Here is a 25580-nt window from a genome sequence, read left to right on the forward strand (position 1 = left end):
GAGCTTCGCCATACAAAGCAGGTTGAGCCCGGGAGGGTTTCAGGTCTGTCCTGTCATCTGACCAGTCATGGTTAGTCCTCTGCTTCCCGTCTGCAGAGATGAGCAAGGCGTGTCTGTATGCCTCTGCTGCTGCCATTGACAACATCTGCTTCTGTGTTTGCTAAACCAGGAGTCTCAGTGAGCCTCAGCTGCTGCTTGTCACCAGGACAAGAAGGATAATAACTAATACACCTTCTTTTCAGGACGTTGTTTGGTTCTCAAGTGTCTGAACTACTCTTGGTAATCACTGATCATGCAAGTGCTTTATTATTCTGGTGTAGTCCCCCCAGTAGGAGCAGCTCCATGTGTGTTCTTTCTGGGAGATGGAATAGGTGTTTTTTGTCCTTTGTGCTGAAATACTGTTCCTAAAATGCAGACTTCACATGGTGGTTGAATGTTTGTGGAACCAATGGGAGTGGCTTATTCACTAGAAGAGAAGTATCCTAAGGTATGACTGGTTGTCACTCATTAGCCGTGACTTCCAGTTTGATTGTCATACATGATCCTGACTCTAAAAGCTTAGGCACTTTTTTTTCTTACCCGTACTCTTGTTTTCCTACTGAGATTACTACCAAGTTCTGTTCTGTAGGTAGAATATGGTTCCAGATATCACTACTAAAAAGAAAGCGAGAGAAGGTGTTGGAGTGGTACTTGGATTTTACCTTTCATGGGCTCCTTTCAGAGTGAACAAAGTATTCAGATCATCCATTCAGGAACCAGAATATTCTTTCTCCATGCACCTGACTTGGGAGAGTGGCCATGAGAGGATTTAATAATAGCAGGTTCTCCTGTTTGCTATCTGGAAAAGGCTAAGGATTTTGAAATGGTTCCCCCCCATTTGTTTTAATTAAATCATAACAGCCTTAGTAATTCTCTTTCTGTAATTGTTGCTCAGAGTAACCAGTTAAAAATTAATAAGCTATAGCTGTAATGCTTCTATGAGAGAACTGTAAGAGATAAATCAACAGCAAAGAGAAACACTTCACTTCTATAGGAAAAGCACCATGCATGGAGAAAAGAACTTTACAGTTTTTGATAAGATTAACAAGTATTTCATTTAACAATTTCTGAAAGCACCAAAGCCTTCATTAGCTAATTTTGAAAGGTTATCACCCCGGTTTTAACCTGTAAAATAAAGGATGATAGATGAATATATGAGTTTTCCTGATGACTTTGATTAGTGGGATAGGAGAACAAATAAGTTAAGCAAAATAATGACTTGGATATAAAAAGCAGCACTGTTTAATAACTAAGGTCAATTGGGGAACAATTCATTTTTTAAATAGCTGATGAGAACAAGATAAAAGTAAGTTGAAAATAAACTAGTAGTTGATACTGACCCTTAGCCTACAGAGTAACTGAATAAACCATTAAAGATATGGCTGCCCACTCCCCACTCATCCATATGCAAAGATTTAAGGTAATTGTTAATTAATCAGTTTGTAAAGAGTTGGGTCAATATGCATACATTTTGTGGAAATGGCAAAGAATTCATTATTTAAATCAAATACATTATTTTATGTTTTTATAAACAAGTATTTTGCCCTAATTAAAATTTATTTCCTTAGCAGTTGTATATTCAAAGTGTCATCTATACATAGATCTTAAAGACTTCACACCCTTTTGAGTAATTATGCTAAATGTGCACTGTAAGCTAATGTCCATCTTTTGTCCATCTGACCATATATACCTTGTATGCTATTCTACTTGATTGTAATTGTTAAGGTTGTGTATGTGAATTGTCAGTAAAAGTAAAGAACAAAGCTTTGTGACTATTAGATTATTTTGAGGCTGTTTTACTAATTCATGCAAAGTTCATTCATATCCAAACAGTCATAATCAATATCATGTATTATAAATAATACATAATATGTGTGAATAATTGTGAGGAAAAATGGAAAATAAATTTGCATCTTTTCTCTTTTCCCCTTGGTTCTGTTTGGTGTGTACGGTTGTGCTGTGACCCATTTTATCTGCCATCTCACATTCTCTACCAGCTTCTTCCAGGAACCATTTATATGTGCACGAGTGTCCTCCAGCTTAATGTTTGGTGGCTTTTGTTGCCTCACCTAGCAGTATTTGAGTTTGTCATGAAAATTGTTTACTATTATCTTAAATCTGATCTTCTTTGTCAACGCTCTGCTCATTTTCTGTGTCCCTTGTGGTCTACTTTATGCTTACCCGCTATTTCATGCTTCTTTGTGCATGCTCAGCTCTGGGTCCTCTCTGCTTGGCACTATGACCACTCTCCTTTAGTCTGCTAGCCACGTCTTTGCAATGTAAACCTTTGCACTCTCCTCTCCTCTGCTGTGGACTGGACATCTTCACTCAGGGTTTCCCGGGTACCTCACGTTCTGATTGTACAAGTGAACTGATCACCTTCTCCCTTCCTGGGAAAAGTTCTGCCCTGAATCCTAAACTCTGTCGTCTCCTGCCAGGTACCCAGGGGTTGAGCTTGAGCTTCTCTTCTTTCTCAGCTCGTGTAGTGCCAGCCAAGCTTCCCCCTCTACCTGCTGATTATTCCATCAATTCTTTCCTTCATAGCGAGTCCTAAATCCAGATTCCCATTCTTTCTTCGTTCATTCATTAATTCATTCTTTCAGCCTTTAACTTATGAATGTTGTTGATTGCTTCCTTTGTGCCACGAAAAGTTCTAGGTAACTTGAGAATCACACAATTAACAAAATAAGTATTCTTGTCCTCATGGAGATCACATTCTCTTCAAAACTATTTGTTTTAGTTTTATCTGTCTATCTGCCTGCCTGCCTGTCCGTCCGTCCATCCATCCATCCATCCATCCATCCATCCATCCATCCATCCATCCATCCATCCATCCATCCATCCGTGCATGTGTTTGTGTGTATGTTTGTGTGTATGTCTGTGTGTGTATGTGTGTGTGTACACGTGCATATGTTACCCACAGAGGTTAGAATAGGATGTTAGATCCCCTCAAGTTGGATTTTAGATGGTTGAGAACTGAACTCAGGTCTTCTTTAGGAGCAGTAAGTACTATTAACTAGTCCCAAGATTCCATTTTTACGTGAAGAAATGAACACATTATAAAATAAAAAGATAAAATGGGTTTCAGAGATGACTCAGTCAGCAGTGTTTGCTGTACAGGCCATGAGGACCTGAATTTGAACCCCAGAACCCAAGCATGGCATTGTAGACTTGTCATCTGGCTCCCAGCAGTGGGAAGGTGGAGATAGGAGGATGTTGGGGACCTTGTGGCCAGTTACTATAGCTGTATCAGTGAGCTTCAAGTTCAGTGAGAGTCCTTGTGTCAGAGGGGGAAAAAGTGCCTAGGGCAATTAAATCTGACATCTGACAACAAGGTTTGACCTCTGCACACACATACGTGTGCACCCCTATGCACATGCATACATGCACGCATGTGCGTGTACACACACACACACACACACACACACACACACACACACAGAGGGAGGGAGAGAGAGAGAGTGCGCGCACTTTATATAAAAGGCAGAAATACTTTGGAAAAATATCCAGCCATCATTTAGGATGACTTAAACAAAAGAAAGATAAAGGAAGCTCTAGTGGCAGGCCTAGGAGCAATTCAGCACTAAACAGGTCAGAGGATAAAGATCCCCAGTAGAGACTGAAAACAGTGCGGCCATTCAGCAACAAGAACACAAGGAGACCACACTATCCCTAAAACCACCCGAGGAATATGAAAGAAGATGAATAGCTATTTCTTCAGCTCTGTCACTTGCGGCTTAGCGAGGGCGAAGTGTTGATGTCCTGCTGGCTCTCTCCATGAGAGTTGAAACATTCTGTCTTCTATTCCTCTTCTACTTTAGGATAAAGCCTGTATTTCTTGATGTGGTCTGTACAACTCATATGGCATACCTGGTCTAGATAGCATAATTTCCCTCTGCCATACTCTGCAGTCAGGCTTTCATGAACTGGTACATTAACTTGAAGTTGTTATTTTCCTTACAATCTTGATATGTGGTCTTTCTTCTTTGTATGCAATTCTTCTTCCTTTCTTCAACTTTATAGCTGTTAGTTATCTCTCAGGTAAGTGTCCATTTAATGAGACTTTTCCAGATCTGTGCTTAGATGAGATCCTTAGAAAACCCAGTACTTACTGTCATAACATATCACATTTGCTTTCTCTTAAGTTTAACATGTTTCTCTATATAGTTTTTTCTAGGCTATGCTTATTTGAATTAAAACAATATTCCTGGTGTCTAGCTCAACCTCTTGTCAGGCTGGCACTATGATAGCTGTTTACTGCATACTTAGTACAGTGAGAAAATGATAATTGTGTTCAGTATTGTGATGGAATTTGTAGCACTTTTTCGTGTTTTCAGATATGAATAATTGATATAAAATGGAAAAAGTATTGTATTATCAATAAGTATATTTTATAATTTTGAGCTGTAGTTGGCATAAAATCGAATGGACAAAACACCCTACAAGAAGTCAATGGCTGTGAGACTGAGTTAAGGTAGAATGGGGAAAACTGGCATGGGGTCCTACCTCTAACCAAGGTGATTGAGTTGATACTTGCTGGCAAAGAGAAAATCACTTTTCTTGAGTGGAGTGTCACTGGGTATACGAGCCACATTCCAGGGCAGGCCCCATTATGTAAAAGTTGACCAACACACACACACACACACACACACACACACACACACACACACACACACACACACACAAAAAAAAAAAACCCAGAAAAAAAAAACACCAAAAACCAAAAACCTCAGTGCTTTTTCTTTACACCTGTTGGCTTTTGTTTTGACATTTTTTTCTCTTACTAGTTTTTTGTTTGTTTGTTTTTGTGCATTTTTTGAGAGGAGGGAAGAATGAACATGAAGTTGGGTAGATAGAGAGATGGCATCTTGGAGGAGTTGGGGGAACAAAAACATGATCAAAATATATTGTATGAAAAACATTTTTTAAAAGATAGAATCTATTTATACATTGTATAGACTGGTAAAGAGAATACTAGAGACATTTCTGTCTGTAATTTAAATATCCTTTCAAAATAACTCTAAATGAAAGAATGAAATTATTTTTGCTTTGAGGATTTGAGGAAAACAGCCGTTTCTTAAAGCTCAGGAAAGCAGTATAGGCTGAGCATTCTGGGAAAAATTCTCTGCTTATACATAGATGATTGATGGATAGTGGGAGCAACATAGAAATACTTAGAGTAGAGGTTTTGAAGGTACCATATTTAAGAAATAATTGGATGTAGTCTTAGGGAACAACTGTTTTCCCCTTAATATACTTTTTATATTTATTTTACATTCATTACTTACCCTATATGCCATGTGTATTAGTTGTTATCATTGCTATGGTAAAACACCATGGACTAGGCAACTTGTAGAAGAAGAGGGTTTTTTGGTTTAATGTTTTAGAGGGGTTGGGTCTATCATGACTGCAAATGGCAACCACCAAATCAGGAACAGATGCAGAGAGCTCATATCTTAAAACTTAAAGCACAAAGCAGAGACCACATCCTGGGGTAGGGTAGGGTGCTAAAACCTCAAAGCCTACCCCCCAGGTGACCTATTTCCCCCTACAAGCCCACACTTCCTAAATCTCACCAAACAGCATCACCAAATGGGAGCCAAGTGTTCAAATGCCTGAGAGTGTGGGGAACATCTCATTCTAATCACCACACTGTAAACATGGCTTTGAGATGTTCCTACACAGATTTTATTTACGAATAAACAGGGCAAAAGAAAGGTGAAGTGACTTGCCTTAGAACAAACAATCAGTGGTTTTTATTAGATCCTATAGTTTTTGTTTGCTATTTTTTTTTCAAATCTAATACTTTTCAGTATGACTCACTGTGTTGAATAACTTTCCTCACAGTGACAAAATAGTGACCTAAGAAAACAGTTGAAAATACTTCTTTTGTCTCAGGGTTTCAGGAATATCAGTTGATGGCTGGTCATTTGGGTTGCTTCTGGGCTCATGTGTACTAGTAGAGCAGTTTATCATATTGAGACCATGTGGTAAAACAGAAGGATCCACCTCATGTTAGATGAGCACTTCTCAACCGTGGATTGCGGCTCCTTTGGCAAAACTCTGTCTTTATACTTTATAATATTTATAATATGATTCATAACAGTAGCAAAATTACAGTTATGAAGTAGCAATGAAAATATTTTATGGTTGAGGGTCACCATAACCTGAGGAACTGTATTAAAGGGTCATAGCATTAGGAAGGTTGAGAACTGCTATGTTAGATGGAGGCAGAGAGTGAGGAAGAAGCCTGAGATCAGTGCCGCAAGGGCACACCTCTGTTGACCTATTGACTTCAACCTGGCCATACCAAGGAAAGTTTCCACCACCTACCCAAAAAGGCCATCAGTTTAATCCATCTGTGAGGCAGCACCGTCATTAGGTCAGAGCTTTTATGACCCAATCACCTTGCAGTGATGGAAGCCACTAGCTGGGCAACCAACTGTCAACACATGATCTCTTTGGGGGACCCTTTATATCCAAAACGCAACATGCATAGAAAACATTGACCCAATAATGTAGGTAAAAGGAATTTTATAATATTTTTAACTTAGTATAATAGTTATGTGATATGCAATTTTTATTTTAATGTAGTTGTAATTTTTAAATGTTTATTCCTAATATGGTAGACTCTTTATGTGAACTACGTTGAGCATTTAAGAAGATCACCATGCCCCTCAAAGGTAATTTGTAGTAAATTCGTTCTCTAATAATAACCCTTTAGGATGCTTTGGGTTGGTAGTATTTACAATTAATTTAAGATAATGGCTTTTTATTTCTCCAAGAGAATGCAGATGATTTGTCATTTTAAAACTATATTAACACTATACTACATGTTCTTTCTTTCTTTCTTTCTTTCTTCTTCTTTTTTTTTTTTTGGTCTTTTAAATGCCTACATTGTGCTTATTGGCAATTGATTTTCTTCTTCTTCTTCTTTTTTTTTTTTTTCTTTTTTACACGGGGTTTCTTTGTGTAGTTTTGGTGCCTGTCCTGGATCTCGCTCTGTAGACCAGGCTGGCCTTGAACTCACAGAGATCCTCCTGGCTCTGACTCTCAAGTGCTGGGATTAAAGGTTTGTGCCACCGATGCCCAGCTATATTACATGTTCTTATATAGAATTAACCAGTTTTTGTGCTGCTTAGTGGCTTACTCCTTATGGTTTGCTCAACCTGCTTTTTTATATAACCTAGGACCACCAGCTCAGGGCTATCCCCACCTACAATGGACTTGGTTCTCCCCGATTGATCACTAATTAAGAAAATGCCATATAGGTTTGCCTGCATACAGCTTGATTTTATAGAGGCATTTATCAGTTGGGGTTTCCTCTTTTCAGGTGGTTATTGCTTTTATCCAGTTGACATAAACCTATCCAGCACAATTGTTTCTTATAGACAACTCCATTTTAAAATCTTTGTGTGTGTATATGTGTATGTGTATGTTTATACTACCATGGCCCTTGTTATATTGTGATAAAACACCTTGGCCATGAACAATTTGGGAAGGACAGGGATTTATTTCATCTTACAGGGAAGTCAGGGCAGGAATCCCAAGGCAGGAACATAGAGATAGGAACTGACACAGAGGATGTAGAGGAAATCTGCTTACTGACTTGCTCCTGTGACATGTTCAGTTTACTTTCTTACAGCACCCAGGAACACCTGCCAGTGGTGGTACTGCTTAGAGTGAGCTGGACCCTCCCACATCAATCATTGATCAGGAAAATGCACCACAGGCTTGCCCACAATCCAATCTCTGTGCATTTCCTCAATTGAGGTTCCCTCCTCCTGAATGATTCTAGCTTGTCAAGTTGACACAAAACTTGCCAGCACAGCCCTTACTGATTTTCTATTCTCTGGATATTTCAAGTGAAACACATATATCTGAAGATTCAAAGCCAACATTCACAAATGAGAGAAAGTGTGCGATGCTTGTTTTTCTGCATCTAGCCTACTTTACTCAGAATGATTCTTAAAGGCAGCCTGAAGAGGAAAAGACATTGCATACTATTACGTGTGTGTGTGTGTGTGTGTGTGTGTGTGTGTGTGTGTGTGTGTGTAGGATGATGCTAGCTCTTGTGCATGTGGAGGCCAGAATGTCTGGTGTTTTCCTCTGTTATTTCATACATTCTTTTTTTGTAATGGATCCCATCACTAATCCGGTGCCCACAAATGGGCTATCCCAGCTAGCCTGTGATACAAATGTGCTATCTTGGCTAGCCTGTGACACAAATGGGCTATCCTTACTAGCCTGTGAGCCACAGGACCCTTCTTGGGCTGCCTGTTTGCTGCTAGGGTTCCAGGTGCGTGCTCACACTTGGGCTTTCTGTGCTTCCGTCGATCCTACACCTCTCATGCTTGTACAGGAGGATCTAGCCTACGAGGCATCTCTCTAACCTGACATTGTACAGTTTGAAAAAGAAGTAACATAATCTAGAACACAATGGAGCAGCAACTTTAAAGTTCTGGAAGAAAAAATTCACTCTATAATTCTAAACTAGTATTTGAAAAAAGGAAAAGTAAGTTTTGGATATTTAAAAATTGAATAGTAGTATTCTCTTCCTGTTGATAATGGCGGCAGTTAATCAAATAAAAGCCAGGCTGGTTATATTAATATTAGAGGTTATTATATGGAGTTTTACTAGTTCTGATAAGATCATTTTATACTGATGAATAGGTTGAGTCTTCAGCAAGGCATAATTATCCTAAATGTTCACATCCTTAATAACAGACCTTGAAATCACAGAGAAGATACAAGGCAAAGCTGACTGGATTACTAGTTAAATAAATCCATGCATAGTTGGAGATTTCCATACCCCTTTCAATAACGCACCAGCTGGTGAGGAAAGATATTGAAACACAGAGAAAATTTAAACAACACTATTGTCTAACAGTCTCTAAGTTACACATATAGAAAACTACCCATGTATAGAACACATGATTTTGTGGGCTAGGGAGATGGTTCAGTAATTAAAATGATTGTTTCACAAGTATGAGGACCAGAGTACTAATCCCCAGTACCTTCATAAATGCCAAGTACACATTGTCAACTGACTGTACTTCCAGCATTTGAGTGACATACATAGGGGACTCTAAGACAAGCTGGCTGATCAGAGTAGCCATAAGGTCAAGTGAGAGACCCCTGCTCAATGAATAATGTGGAAAGCGGTCAAGGAAGACTCCTGATGGCCATCTCGGATTCCCACATGCCCATGTACATGCATACACTTGCATGCAGCCCGGTAACCATATGCACATACTACACACATATATACTTCAAGGAAAAAGGAAAGAAAAGTACACATTATTTCAGTTGTACCTCTATACAATATTTTAGGTCATTAAACTTGTCTCAAATAAGTTACATAAAGTGTATTCTCTGTCCATACAAAACCTGGCATTTCTGATAGATAAATCTACTTGGAAAATCCTAATATAGTCTTTCATTTAAGACCAAGCAACACAATTTTGAGTTAGCTATCAGTTAAATATAATTTCAAAAGAAGTACCAAGGAACAACAAAATATTTTCCATTTACTGAAAATGAAATATATTTAATTTTGAGGTGTAGCTAAAGAAGTGCTTATGGGAAAATTTGTAGCATTAAATATTTATATCATAAAATTAGAAAGGTTTAAGTCAAATGTCCTAAGCTTTTTAAAACCTTAAGAAACTAAATAAATAAGAGCATTTTAAATCCAAAGTGTGATGATGAAAAAAATAATAAAATCAATAGAGAAATGCTGTGCCATCAGTCTGGGATGATTATGACGCCACAGAGCCATGGTGTAGCTGCCATCCCAGTCATACCTCAGACTTGCTGAGCAGCCACTCTAGCTGAGTCTGTGAGCTCCAGGGCCAGTGAGGTACCTGTCTCAAAACATGAAACAGAGAGTGGTTGAGGAAGATACCCACTGATGAAATCTGGGCCACATATGCTGTGCACCAGCACACACACATGCACACATGTGGATGTATATACACCACACACATACAAAAAATGACAATAGAAGCTAATTGAATGGCAGACAATGAAAAAAAAGCTCATCAAGCCAAAAATGGTTGATGTTATTAGTAAAATGGTAAGTTCCTAGCCAGAATTATTTGGGATGGGGGAAGATATGGAAGAAAGGGATTATATCTCTTGTACACATTAAGGCAGTAGTAAATGGTTATTATACATAACTTTATGCCAATAAACTCAACATCTTAGATAAACTGGACATTCTTTGCAAAACATAAGCCATAAGATCTAACTAAAGATGAAATCAAAACTCAAATAGTCCCATGTCTGCCAAAAATCCTTAATAGTCTTTCTAATGGAAAATACCAGGTCCAGGTGGCTTCATTGATGAATTCTATGAAACATTTGCAAAAGGTCTCCTGGGGAAACTGTAGTCATGTTATTGAAAAATTTAGATCACCCTTTAAAATTGATTTGATTATGAGAAATGTATCAATAGTTGAGGAGCTGTGTAAATTAGAAAGCAAAAGTAAGCTCTTAAATACTTGCCTTAAGAATCTTCCTTTTTGAGGCAGATTGTTTGAAATTCTTTTTAGGCATGATGGCCTCATTTTAGCTAGATCAATGGAATGTTTTTTATTAAGATTTATTCATGAAGGTCACTGAATATATAATGACTGAATATTTAATATAATATTAACTTTATAGATATATAAGTTCAGGGTGTGATATTTCCTTTTTAGCATCAATTAAGTGTACAAAATAGGTTGATTACATCTTCATAAATACATATAATGTATATTGTTCATATTCATTCTTTATTACTCCCTTTCATATTAGTTTACCCATCCCTGGTCTTCTTCTCGAGAAGTCTACCTTCTATTTATTTAATAAGTTCTGAATGTCCATCTCTGTAGATTCTGTTCTTTTTTTTTTCTTTTTCTTTCCGCTTATAAGAGTTTATTAGAGTTAAAGGGATAGAGAGTGTGCAGGCCTGTGGGAGAGACACGTGCGTGAAGAAGAGGAAGAGAGAGAGAAGAGAGAGAGCCGGGAATATGGCGCTCCGCTTTAAAAACCAGCTGGGGGCATGGCTAGGTCACGTCACTACTCCACACGTGTGCATAGATCACATGGTCACGTTGCGCGCTTACGTAACCATGTAACGTCACGGATTCTGGTCACGCGAGATGCCTTGGCCAGAACTTGCTAGGCGGAGGTGTCTGGCCTGACCGGAATTGGCTAGGTGGAAGTGTCCGCCTGGTAAATGCGACTGTTTGGGGGGGGGCGTGTTGTGAACCCTTCATTTCCGACTCTTTTTTTTTATAAAAAGAGAAAATTGTGGTTGACTGGGTACGGGGGCGACATTTCTCTCAAAGACTGCTTCCAGCTGAATAGTGGGCGTTGGTTGGCTCTTGTGTGGGGGGGTGAGGGGTATCTTTTGAAGTCCGGGAATGATGGTGGAGGTCCTGGAATGACGTTCTGCCGTCTCCTGGTTCTGCGACTGTCCATCTGTGCTGCTGCTGGGGACCTCCCATTTAACAAGATACTGTTGACATAGAGAGAGCTTAGAGAGAAAGAATCATTATTATTTTATTTTGGAGTTGACATTTGTCTGAGGTAGATTTGGCCTGCCCTATAGAGGCATGTGACATTTACCTGAGGTAGATCTGGTCTTAGTACTCTGCTTAATTTTTATCTGAGACAAGCCTCATTAGAGGTGGTTCATTTAAGGCACCTGTTTTCCTTAGGCAAGCCTTGCTGGAGGTAGTTCATTTAAGGCACCTGTTTCCCTTATTAGGTTATCACTTAGGAAACACAGGTGATCAGTTGCTGAGTATTGAACAATGATAAATTGTTGTATTACATTATGCCTTACCACCTGGATATTTTTAATGGTCCTTTTTTGCCTCCGGCTCTGTGTGGCCCTGGTTGGGAAAGGGAGGGGTGATACCTTATTCCTCTGGAATTGGTGACAAGGCAGTGGATCCTGATGTCCTCTGGAGCTTGAGAGTGAGAGGCCCTGTTTGTTTCACTGTATATGAAGAGAGATTTTTCTGGGATGGAGGTGAGATAAAAGGTTTTAGGTGAAACAGGTGGACCCAGTGAGGAAAGCCCTCGAGTTTAGCAGCTGTGGGGGTTACAAGAATTACCTTGAAGGGTCCCTGCCACTTAGGGGAAAGGGGTAAAGGGCGCTGGCCTGGAGGAAAGAGAAGAACCTGATCCCCAATGTGTATTGGAGATGGGCAAGGATTGTCACACGGCTGAGGCAGTGAGCAGTCCCCATAGCTCCATAGAATAGACCTTAGGTGACATAAAAGAGGAGTTAACAGGCTATCTGGAACAGTTGGAGGCTTGGAAAAAAGACCTGGTGTTAGAACTGGTCTGGGGAGATATTTAACTTTTCCTGACGGTGGGCATATGGGTAAAATCGAGCTGTAGCCCTGAGGAGGTGGGAAGCCTCCAGCATGGCCATTATATGGCCTGAGTTAGACACGGATCCTCCTTTTGCTGTGAGAAGGCCACGCTCCCTCCAAATAGCAGTGTGGGACAGGAGGATATGAAAAGCATATTTGGAGTCTGTAGAGTTACTGTCTAGGAGAAGTAGGAGAGCTGCTGGCGTGTCTGGGAGGAGGCAAATGTGTGGAGTGAAAAGAAATGGACGCTCCTACCTTAGCTAGGAGATCCCTCCCCATTAAAGGTACAGGGCAACTTGGCGCCACTAAAAATGTATGTATGAGAGGGATGCCTCTGAAAATACAATTAAATGGCAGTGTCTGCTGAGGTAGATAAGGCTGTCCCCCAACCCCGACAATAAAGGAGGTGGCATCCCAAAACTCCCAGGACTGAGTCAATGGCTCTGGTGTCCAGAAGGAAAGAAACAGATCGCTTCCCTGCTGCGTTCTGGGTTCCCTGTCATGTCTGTAGCTAAGCCTAGGTCTGTTGGAGGTCTTAGCTTGATGTACCCATGCATCTTGGTGCCTGGGGGCAGTCAGCTGACTCTGTCTTTCTAGGCGGCACTTTTAACAAGACTGTTGATGGCCTGGCAGGGCATTCGGTAGCCCATGGCCTTTTCCTCACTTAAAACAGGGACCCAACAGCTTTTGGAAGTCAGCAAGTGCCAGCACTTGGCAATTTTGTTTTCGGGCTTTTATCTTTTCCCTGGCACACCTTAAATGCCACAGATGACTCTTTTGCCTGTGGGGTCAGGAGCCTTGCTCTCCAGATGCTTAAGTTTTAGTCGGGGAGGTCTGGGGAACAAGAGACGGATTTTCGTCCTTATCCTGAATTATTTACTGGTTTTAGGGCAGCCTTACAGAGACCTGCCAGGAGACAGGTAATAAACCTATCTCTGGCTAGACAGCCACTCTGGGTGTTGTAGTCCCAGTGTGGCTCTCGGTCAGGAACCGCCTCAGCTCCTGGGTGGTGTGAAAGGTTAGTTTGATGAATTTCGTCTGCATGAGTCCTAGCCTGCTCCCATACTCGCCTGAGCTCCTCAGGAAGTCATGAAATGTGAGACTGTAAGATTGAGTTATATATTGAAATTGTTTAATAAAGGAAGCAGAATTAGATGTATAAGAACCCAGCTTACTTTCTATCTGAGAGAGTTCTGTTAGAGACAGAGGATGGAACATGAATTTTAATTATTGGTTCCTTAGCAAGATCTAGAGTCAGAGATTCTGGAGTCAGAGAATCCTCTGGTTTACGTACAGCTAGGAGCATATGAGCAGGGGAGAAGGAAACGAGAAGAGATAGTTTAGCATTGAGAAAGAAGAAAGCAACTCTTTCCATTTGTCTGAATGCCGACAGTGATTAGATAGCTCCTGTAAAATATCGGGATCCAAGGAGCCGCTAGGCGGCCATTTTTTGTTATTTTCTAAAGCATACTTTGGCCACTTTTTTGAACATAAACGAGTTAGCTTAGAAATCTTTATGTAAGGCATTAAACTGAGAGGTTTTAAAGCTTCAACAAGACAGCCTAACGGAGAGGAAGGACTAACAGGGTTGGAAGCCTTGTTTCCCATGTCTGCAGCGAAGGCAGAAAAATAATATAAAAAAAAAAATAAATAAACATGATCCGGAGCCAAGACCTCAGGCGTCCCCAGGGTCAAGGGCGGATCCCGGGCGCAGGCTGCTCCTCGACTCGTCAGCCAGAAGCAGTGGCCCCCTCCACGGTGAGGGAAAGGATTCCCTGGGAATCCAGACAGTGTTTGCCCCTTCGTCAAGGAGATGGACGTGCCGGCCTCACGTGGCTCCCAGGACGCACCAACGGCGGTGGCCCTAATGTGAGAAATATCTCAGGCTGCAGACGTGGGAGACGGCTAGAAAAGTTAGGCCTGCGATAGGGGCCGACCGTAGCCAATGAAGACCGTGGTCGGGGGTTCCCCCAGTCACACGAATACGTGTGAGGCTCCGGACGATCAACGGTCGTTCTCACAGATTTAGGAAACCGTTTACGCTGGCCGAAAAATGGGGGAACTCACCAATCGAAGAAAGCGGTGTTGGATACAATTTGGATGCGGTTCAGGTGAATGGAGAGCGGTCTGTCGCGTACGGAGCAGATTACCCGGTTCTCGGGTTTCCAGGTGCAGGGCACCCGGAAGCACCCGCTCGGTTTCGGCACCAAAATGTTAGTTATTTAGCTGCGTTGTGTTCTTACCCTGCAAGGAAGTGTCACGAAACACGACAGAATCCGCTTATAAGAGTTTATTAGAGTTAAAGGGATAGAGAGTGAGCAGGCCTGTGGGAGAGACACGTGCGTGGAGAAGAGGAAGAGAGAGAGAAGAGAGAGCTAGATTCTGTTCTTATTCTAAGGAATTTGAAGCAGCAAGTTCCTAGAAAACAGTAATAACAGTAGTGGAGGTTATTACTGCACAGGTTCATTTTGCTCTAAAGAAGGCAGTTACCCACTTTTTTCTTCTAAAATGTGAGTTTGGGGACAATATTTATAAGCACTACTCTTTTTTTTTTTGCATGTAAATGCTGGACTCTGTATAGTATCATTTATTACCACTGAAAATGTGAAGGTTGAGTAGAGGTAAGTCAGAACAAGTGTATATGCCATTATTCTCTGAAATAGCTCTATTTATTGGAGTGTAGGTTTTATAAATCCAAATACAAGTTTTAGAGATATAATACTCAATACACAATCTTGTCATTTCCAGAAGTCTAATAGTTTATTCTCAAAATACACATTTTTGCAACCCTCTCAAAGGAGTTTATTCTTTGAACTTGAACAAAAACATACATATTGCTAAAATGTTATCAAAAGACCTTTTAAAAAGTGCCAAGAAGCGGCTGTATATTTAGGTTTATTCTTAATAGGAGCAGCAGGAAGAGCACATTGTGAGCTATATTGGTTAATTGAAGTTGGAACCAGTACTACCTTTATACATAGATCATATACTAGAAGATAATTAAGAATTGCATTAAGATATTCTTGAGAATCACCATACTCCAAATATTTTGTGATAGAAAAGCACATAGATATATTTTACAGAACATAATCATATGAATTACTTACAATTGTTACATAAAAGGAAGATTTGTAATTATTACTGGATATTAGTTGAAGACACTATATGAGTACTTTGTTTATGTTTTTCTTGTATAGAAATTTCAAAACAATCTTTGTTGGGCAATATTGCTTTAAGGAATCTTATTTTTTTTATGTTGCATTTGTTTAACTCTGTGAAGATGTGCTACTTTACCTGTCTAAAACACCTTATGATCTAATAAAGAACTGAATGGTCAATAGCAAGGCAGGAGAAAGGATGGGTGGGGCTAGCAGGCAGAGAAAAAAAGTAGTAGACAGAGCAGGAGGAGAAACCACGGGCCAGCCACCCAGCTACACAGCAAACTATGGAGTAAGAAACAAAGAAGGGTATACAAGAATAGAAAAGGAAACCTCAGAGGCAAAAGGTAGAAGGGATAAGTTAAGGAAACAAGCCAAGCTAAGGCCGGGCATTTATAACTAAGAATAAGCCTCTTTGTGTGCTTTATTTGGGAGCTGGGTGGTGGACCCCCCAAAAGAGTGGAAAAAAACAAACAACAAATTGTGGAATAGTTTTAGAGGACAGTATACCACAGACTTTGGCCAGTCAGTGATTTGAAAAATTTTCAGTGAAAAATTTTCAACAGTTATACTCAAGGTGTGTCTATTCAAAGCACTGTAGATGACATTCAGAAACTTATTATCAGGAGGGAAAAGACTTCAGCAGGAGTGGGGGTGTCAGAGGATAATGGGGTCTTGTGAAAATGACCAAGATATCGTATGTACATATATGAAATTGTCTGAATAAAAACATCACCACAAGAGAACACTAATGGCTTATTGTACTTCAGCATTTGACTACCTTTTATTCATTAAGTTTCTTAATTTGAATTGTAAATTCTCATAAAATTGTAAGAAATAATATGTTGGTCCTGACCCAGCAGGTACCTCCCACTCCCCTAAGCTCTCTTTTCCCCAACCCTTGCCCTCCATTACCCCCACCCCCACCCCCAGTTTGCTCCTGTGGATCTCATCCATTTCTCTGTCATTGGGTGATCCCTGTGTCTTTCTCAGGGTCCTCTTTACTAGGTAGCCTCCCTGGAGTTGTGAGTTGCAGTCTGGTTATCCTTTGCTTTACATCTAGTATCCACTTATGAGTGAGTACGTACCATGTTTGTCTTTCTGAGTCTGGGTTACCTCACTCAGGATGATTTTTTTCTAGTTCCATCCATTTTCCTGCAAAACCTCATTATGTCATTGTTTTTCTCTGCTGAGTAGTACTCCATTGTGTAAATGTACCACATTTTCTTTATCCATTCTTCAGTTGAAGGGCATCTAAGTTGTTTCCAGGTTCTGGCTATTACAAATAATGCAGCTATGAACATAGTTGAGCATGTGGTGTTGTGGTATGATTGAGCATTCTTTGGGTATATGCCCAAGAGTGGTATAGCTGGGTTTTGAGGAAAGTTAATTCCCAATTTTCTAAGAAAGCACCATATTGATTTCCAAGGTTGCTGTACAAGTTTGTATTCTCACCAACAGTGGAGGAGGGCTGAACACCCTGGTCGTCATGATAGAACTCTCATCCAGTGTCTGATGGAAGCAGGTGCAGAGATCCACGGTTCAGCCCCAGGTGGAGCTCCGGGAGCCCAATTTGCGAGAGGGGGGGGATTGTATGAGCAAGAGATATTGTCACCATGAGTGGAAAAAGCACAGGGACAAATAGCCAAACTAGCAGAAACACATGAACTGTGAACCAATGGCTGAGGAGCCCCCATGGAACTGGACCCGGTCCTCTGGATAAGTGGGACAGTTGATTAGCTTGAACTGTTTGGGAGGCCCCCAGGCAGTGGAGCTGGGACCTGTCCTTGGTGCATGGGCTAGCTTTTTGGAGCCTGTGGCCTATGCTGGGACACTTTGCTTAGCCTTGGTGTAAGGAGGAGGGGGACCGGACCTGCCTTGGCTAAGTCTACCAGGCTGGGCTGACTCCCCAGGGGAGAACTTGCCTTGGAGGAGGTGGGAATGGGGGATGAATTGGGGGAGGGGAGTGGCAGGAGAGAGGACAGGGGAATCCGTGGCTGATATGTGAATTAAGTTAATTATAAAATAAAAAAAAATTAAAAAAAGAAATAATATGTTGGAATGTTTTAGTGCATAGACCTGAATTTCCCCCTTTAAAGCTGCACCTTGCAAATTTAGTACAATATCACATTCATTATATTCAAATATACATAATTAAGCTAGATAATGAGGTCTTTACCAAGATTCTCTTACTTTGTTCTTTTATCATGCCACATAATTTCCTATTTACCTTTAGGTTTTACAATCATTGATCATCTCTTTAGTTCACTGCTGATATCACTTCATGTGTGTTGTATAGAATTATAGAATATGTTATCTTTTGAGATTAACTTGTGTTACCCAACATAATTCTTTGGAGATTAATTGAGGTGACTGTATGGATTAATATTTATTTCTTTTTGTTACTGAGCATTATTATATGGTATAAATTCATTATAGTTTTACCATTTGTCAGTTGATAAAATTCCAGTTGGCCACTAGTACATTAAAGTTGCTATAAAACTTTATGTTCAGGTTATATCTGGATAAATGTGTATTTCTTTAGAATAAATTCTCAGGTGCGTAACTGCTAAAGTGTACAGTAGATGCATTAACTAATTAATTAAATGTCATATTATTAAACATTTTGTCCTTTTTATTGGTATTTTTTGTTGTTTAATGTAGTTCTTACATAATTTTTCTGTATTAGCTAGTCTACCTGAACACAGAGCTATACCATTCATAGCTGAGGAAAAAGAGCCTTACTGAATCTGCCCATTGCAGGACTCAGTCTGAATGTAACTCTTGCTAAAGTACCGAGGACTGATTATAGAGGACTTCTGACCTGACACTACAGTATTGTCATACATGGCTATCAGAAAGTTACAGTTCATATCACTGCATAAAATATGGCTTGAAGACCCCTAGTAAGCTTCAAACACGATCTAGAGGGAAGATTGGAATCATTAGACTGGGGATTTAAAGCAACCATTATTAATCATATGTATATATACATACATATATATGTACATATATATATATGAAAAGAAATATATTTATATATTCCTGTGTATGTACACACACACACACACACACACACACACACACACACACACACGCACCCACACATACACATACATATGAAAAGAATTTAAATATGTTCATGACAAGAACCTTTAATAAATCGGGAATAGAATGCAGTGTCCTCAGTTTAATAAAGGATATCTACCAAAAATATTTAGCTGACACTATATAGGTGAGACAGTGTTTTTTCAGCCAAGGTCAGGAATAAGGGATGGTTATTTTTATCACCATTTTGCTGTGGAGTAATCCTTTGTACACTGTGAATATATATCACTCTCATTGGTTAATAAAAAAGCTTACAGGCCTGTAGCAAGGCAGAATAAGGTAAGGGTGGAAAGCCAAACTGAGAATGCTGGAACGAGGACAGGCTGAGTCAGAGTGAGTCATGGGCAGATGCAGAGAGAACAAGATGAAAATGCCATTTGAAGAAAGATACTAGGCCATGTGCCTAAGCTTAGATAAGAAATAGGGGTTAATTTAAGTGTAAGAGTTAGCTAGTAACAAGCCTGAGCTACTGGCACACATTTATAATTTATATTCAGTTGGTTATATGGGACAAGACAGTTGAAACAGGAAATGTCCGTTTATAATATTTCTTTCACCATAGTGCTAGAAGTTGTAGCCTATGCAGTAAGAGAAGAAAAGTAAATAAGAGTACATGACAGGAAAGAAAAAATAAAACTGAAACTTTTACACAAAGGATATTGTCATCTCTTGGGAAAATAAACTAGCCACATGCACCTCTCTTGGAATTAGTAACATTCATGGAAGTTTTGTAGGAAACAGGATTAGTATTTTTTAAATCAACAACTTGTCATAAACCAGCACTGAATGGATAGATTTTGAAACTACAATGCCATTTACGATAATCTTCAAAATGAAATCCTGGAATGTAAATCTTATAAAATATGAAAAAATGTATGAGGAAAACTATAAACTCCTGCTGAAATAAGAAATAAATAAATGGAGAGGTAGCTCATTTTAGTGGATAGGTTTGCAATCCCAGTAATAGGCTGTATGTATTTTGGAGCGATGCATGTGTGAGAAATCTCTGTATATTCCTCTAAATTTTGCTATGAAATTTAAGGGAACAAAAAGGTGCTAGGCATTTTCTAAGCACAAGGCTTCCTTCCTTCAAATGGTTTTGAGTATTTTAGATATAAGACCTCTCAGTTGATACAGTAACAGTGATGGAAATATCACTTGTTACAGAGTAACAGTGCTTTGCTCCTCATCCTCACAACAGTTCACTCACTTATGTCTCTTTGCACTTTCTAACCTTGATTCTACCCTGAGGCTTTTCTGTTGCATTAGAGAACTCAAGATAAGCCCCAAACTTGGATTCTCTCTGAAGGTATAATGAGCTACCACCCCAGCCATTTGGCACATCACCCATGTTATTTTAGAAAAAAAAATGCCTTTCAGTGGAATGAGATTATTTTACTTGAGCAGTTTTCTATGTTATAAAGTTTAATTACTAGTTTAAATGAACAGAAGTAAATTTGTACCCATATGGCATTAAAGTATGTTAACTTTAGAGGAGAGAAATAATATGAATAATGCTTTGAAATGTTTTCCTGTGCCAAAAACAATAACATAATATTTTTAAAATTGTCTTTGCACTCAAGTGTACCTGTCTAAGAAAAGAATAATATGTTTTATGCTGTTTGTTTTTCCTGGATCATGGTTAGTTCCAAAAGTAGAATGACATTGTAGCCAAGTAATAGTTTTATAAGTATCACAGTTACTGGGTAATTAAACTATTGTGAATTTCCTACATGCCTATTGATGTCATTAAACATAAGCGTATTGCATTCCAGAATCATTTAGTCATCCTTTTTCACTGACAGTTGGTACACTAGTTCATGTTAAATGGAATATCTCTTTAAACTATTTTTGGCATTTCCTAGATTAGATGAATTATGAATTTGATTATTAAAATTAACCTGTTATGTTCATCTGGTATTTGTTCTGAGCCATTGTCCTTTTGTACTTAGTTTTTCTGTGCTCTGAAAAAAATTTTATTCATGTAGATATTTGATGCAAAAAAAATTTGCAATAAGATGTCATTTTCAGTATTTGTTATTTGTTTTTACTTACAAATATATCTTGTATGAACCAGAAGAAAGATTGATACAATAAGTTGTACTTTTTTATTTTCTTCTTTTACTCATCACAGTTGATTAAGAATTTATATACAACAAAAGTAAAATTTAGGTTAAATGCTGTTATTACCCAAGGAGAGAAATGATAGTTCACGTCCAAAGTCTGTGCAGTTGGTCAGTACCACTCCTCTATATCACTATTTCAGTACTCTCTAGGTTTTGAGAACCTTTTGATAAATCAAAGGGAAGGATTCTAAAAAAACCTTGCTTGACTATTATGTCACAGGCAGATGGCTTTCTCATCACATTTTGTTTTACTCCTCTTCATGAATTTGTCATTTGTCTTTCTGGGTTTTACAGGATTCTGCACAAGTTGTCTTTGAGCCTCTTCTTCATTCGAGATATTGGATGCCTCCTCTCTGCTCCTCCAGGCATTTGACTATGAGGAATTTCTCTTTGGACATTTGTGATTTCTTTGATCAGAGTAGTGATATTTTGATACTATGCATTGTGAAATTGAATTCAGATAGAATTCTGGAAGTTAATTTATGTGAAATAAACATGTGTGGGTCAATGTAAATGTTTAAAAGTTACTTTAATACTTTAACAAAACTACTGTAATCCATTGACCACAAATTGGTTTAAAATTTTTTATAGTATAAAAAGTTGTTTTTGGTTTACTTCTGCAGATGGAGTCATCTAAGGCCAAGGATGATTACATGAGATTATCAAATCTTGAATTAAAAATATTAATAATAAAAACATGTATTTTAAGGCATTTGAACTTTTTTTTTTTTAATAGTGATAACATTTCTGGGAGTGAGAGCAGATGTATCTTGAAGGAATGAAAACTAATTTGTGAAAATGTTTACAAACATTTGATGTCCCAAACTTAAGCTTAAATGTAATAATTTTGATTATTAGGAAGCCCAAGGAGCCTGTTTTTGCAACAGTTTTTGAAAGTTGTTATTGAATACAGAATAATTAATTGCACCTTTCCCATTTTACTTGGGAAAGGCATTTAGTTTTCACTGAGTCCTCCCTTCCAGGTCCTGGAGCTCTTGCCTTACTGCTCTGCTCCTGTGCCAGGTAGCTGAGGTGCAAGCAGCATGTGGATGAGGCATTTGCTAACCTCAAGTTCAGTGGAGGGACACTTCTCCTGGCACCTCTCACACTGCTTAGATAACTGGTATTTAGTGATGGTAGTTGTGGAAATTTCCCTGTTTCAAAGAGGGGATACTGAGAACTGGAAAGCAGAAGCTAGCAGATCCTATGGTTCCGGAAGCTTGTGGGGAAAGGTTAATCGAAGATAAACCCTTTGGGAGGAAAGTACTATTGTATTTGTTCATTTGCCTCGATTTATCTGTCTCCTAAGAACAGATACTTGTTTTTTTTTTTTTTTTTTTTTTTTTTTATCACTAGTGTCTGGCTTAACAGTTGACATCACCTTTTAACAAATACTTGTCAACTGAACCAACTCTCTGTCAGGCAGGAAGAATTGGGTTTCCCCTAAGTTTATACCATAATCATTACCTGTTGTAATCAGTAGAAGACAAGGAATGTGTTTAGGAAATATTTTTGTTTTTCTTACAAATAAGGTATTTATCTCAGATAACTCCTTAGAAAGTAACAACTTTTTGTTTTTATGAATGAGAAACATTGTCCAGGTATCATTTGCTTAATAAAAGATTAGTGAAACTCAAACATATAACTTCAGAAAAGTATTTTCCTTTTAACAACTTAAAGTAGTGTTTATTATAACAGTAGAAATCTGTGGTGAGGGAAGAGATTAAATAGATGATCTTTATTTTTTATGATTGTGTGTGTGTGTGTGTGTGTGTGTGTGCGCGCGCGCGCACGCGCGCACCCTTGGAACTCAAAAGAGGGTGTCAAAACCACTGGATCCAGAGTTGATAGGTGGGTGCAAGGTCCCTGATGTGGGTGCTGGTGTACACATCCAAGTAGATTCTCATACTGTTCCCTCTAATATTTCAAGGAAGATAAACTTCTGGGGCTGGAGAGGTCATTCAGTGGCTAAGAGTACTTGATGGAGACTGGAGATTACTGTCTAGATGTGATAATCATTGGAGATCTGTTCCTGTTCCTTACATGAGTTTTCAAAATAGAAATGATCTTTCCTGCTAGATTCCTTCTAGAATGGATATATTTTGAAATGATTTGAATGAATAAGAATGGCTGCCATAGGCTCATATATTTGAATACATGATCTCCAGTTCTCGGAACTGTTTGGGAAGGATTAGGAGGCATGGCCTTGTTGGAGGAAGTTTGTCACTGGGGTTGGGATTTCAGGTTTCAAAAGACTTGTGATTCCCAGTGCTTTCTTTCTCTGCCTAATGGATTTAGATTAAGACATGAGCTTTCAGTTGCCCCTTCATTCTGCCATCATGGACTCTGGCTCTCTAAAACTGTAAGGCAAACTAAACACTTTTAACCAAGGCAACCTTAGTTATGGTATTTTAGCACAGCAAAAAAAAAAAAAAAAGTAGCTGAGTTGTGAATAATTTGTGTTCTGTTTCTAACTAGAAGGAAAAAGTGTCTTCGAATCTTATAATATTTCCCATTTTTATAGTACAACATCACTGAAGAAGGAAGAAGCCCAATTTAAAGCCATTACAGTCACTCCCCTTTCTCTCTTGGCACAGAGACAGACTGCTTTCACTGTCTGTGTTCGGTTCTGTTCTTGACTTCTGTGCTTAGGTTAATAGTACCTTTCAGTTTCAGTGTTACATCCCATTGCTCCTTAGTATTTTTATGTATTTAGATGAAATATATTATAGGAATTGATATAATAGAATGTAGATTACAGGGCAGATTGCCTGGAGTCCAGATGCCATAGCTTAGTTAACTGTGTAACCATTGTGAATCCTCCCACCCCCACCTAGAGTTAACTAGTTAGTTAAATAGTTGCTTTAATTAAATTTCTTTTTTTAATTAATTTTTTAAAATTTATTTACATACCAACCACCATTTCCCCCTCCCTACTCTCCTCCACTTCCTTTCTACCCACCCTCCCATCCACTCCTCAGAAAGGGTAAGGCTCCCATGGTCGTCAACAAAGCATGGCATATCGAGTTGTGGCAGGACCAAGCTCCTCCCTTCTGCATCAAGGCTGGGTGAGGCATCCCACCATAGGGAATCAGTTCCAAAAAGCCAGCTCATACACCAGGGACAGGTCCTGATCCCAGTGCTAGGGGCCCCACAAACAGACCAAGCTACACAACTGTCAGCCACATGCAGAGGGCCTAGGTTGGTCCCATGAAGGCTCCCTGGCTGTCCATCTAGAGTCCATGAGCTCTCACAAGCTCGGGTCATCTCCTCTGTGGGTTTTCCCATCATGGTCTTGACGCCCCCTTGCTCTTAATAATCACTCCTCTCTTCAACTGCATGCCAGGAGCTCAGCCCAGTGCTTGGCTGTGGATCTCTGCATCTGCTTCCATCAGTTGCTGGATGAAGGTTCTATGATGACATTTAGGGCAGTCACCAATGTGATTACAGGAAAAGGCCAGTTCAGGTATTCCCTCCACCATTGTTAGTAGTCTTAGCTGGGGTCATCCTTGTGGATTCCTGGGAGTTTTCCTGGCACCAGGTTTCTCCCTGACCCCATAATGGCTCCCTCTGCTGTTCGAATCTTAGATGGTCTTTTAAGAAAAAACCTAGAGTCAGATATGTGAAAGCTGGAAGATTAGAGAAGCAGAACAGCCAGCCATTAGTTCTTACCTCTACAAAATCCTCAGCTTAAAGAGAATGAGTTCCTGTTTCCTCACACCTTATATAACATTCTTTGCCCTGCCATACTACTTCCTGGGATTAAATGCTTGTGTGCTTCCCAGGCAAAGGCATGAGATCTCAAGTGCTGGGATTAAAGGTGTGTGCTACCACTGCCTGGCTCTGTTTCCCTCCTATACTGGATTAATTTCATGTAGCCCAGTGTGGCCTTGAACTCACAGAGATCCAGATGGATCTCTACCTCCTTGAGTGATAGGATTAAAGGTATGTGCCACCACTGCCTGACCTCTATGTCTAATATAGTGGCTGGCTCTGTCCTCTGATCCTCAGGCAAGTTTATTAGGGTACACAATATATCACCACATCCCTCTTTCAAGATATCTCTTTCATTGTTCTCCCTCTCATCCCTCCCTCAACTTGACCATCCTGATCCCTCATGTTCCCATCCCCCTACCTCCTCTCCTCTATTCCTCCTCACCCCCCCAGTTTACCTGCCACAGACTGGCCCATCGGGGGTACCACACCCATAGGAGAACCAGGGCTTGGGTAGTCAGAAAGGCAAGGATTTGGCGAATGACAGACAGACAACACATTCAGAAGTGGTTTGAATCAGCTGCAAATTTACTTTTGTAAATCAGTAGTTTATATGCAGAAAAGAAAACTATCAAGTCGTACAAGGAACAACAAGAGCTTGGCAATAATTCAATTACATCATCTTTAAAAAACAGCAAGCACACAATTATTAATTGGCACTAGACATATCCCTTCACCCACAAGAACTTTATGACCCAAAGAGCAGTCTGTGTTTTTTAAACTTAGTACAGTCCCTACACTTGTGTAGACTTTTTGTGGTTGTGTCCCTTATCCCAGTAGTTTTTTAGATTATATAATACATTTCTACGTTTTTGGTTCCCATGGCCCATTTAGCCAATTTGGATGCTGCAGACCCTCTTTAAGTCTTTCTTTAGTTCTCTACCATATATCTCTTTTAATATGAAACCTTTTTACCTGTTGGAATATGGACTCTTGTACTTTTATGCCTGTAAGGGGAAGGTGTTCTGCTGTAGTCTTTAAGTTTCCCATGCAGAACTTCC

At 39.5% G+C, this 25580-nt stretch overlaps 1 protein-coding gene and 1 long non-coding RNA gene across 13 annotated transcripts in view; both read left to right on the forward strand.

Moving 5' to 3' along the window:
* Window positions 1–25580, forward strand: part of Arb2a (ARB2 cotranscriptional regulator A) — a 448678-nt gene that overhangs the window by 74245 nt on the left and 348853 nt on the right. The window lies entirely within an intron of this gene.
* On the forward strand, window positions 6988–23627 carry LOC143268686 (uncharacterized). Its single transcript, XR_013044775.1, has 2 exons — window positions 6988–10912; window positions 14789–23627. It is a non-coding gene; the product is annotated as an uncharacterized LOC143268686 (long non-coding RNA).

This window comes from Peromyscus maniculatus, chromosome 15, assembly GCF_049852395.1.
Source record: "Peromyscus maniculatus bairdii isolate BWxNUB_F1_BW_parent chromosome 15, HU_Pman_BW_mat_3.1, whole genome shotgun sequence".
NCBI lineage: Eukaryota > Metazoa > Chordata > Mammalia > Rodentia > Cricetidae > Peromyscus > Peromyscus maniculatus.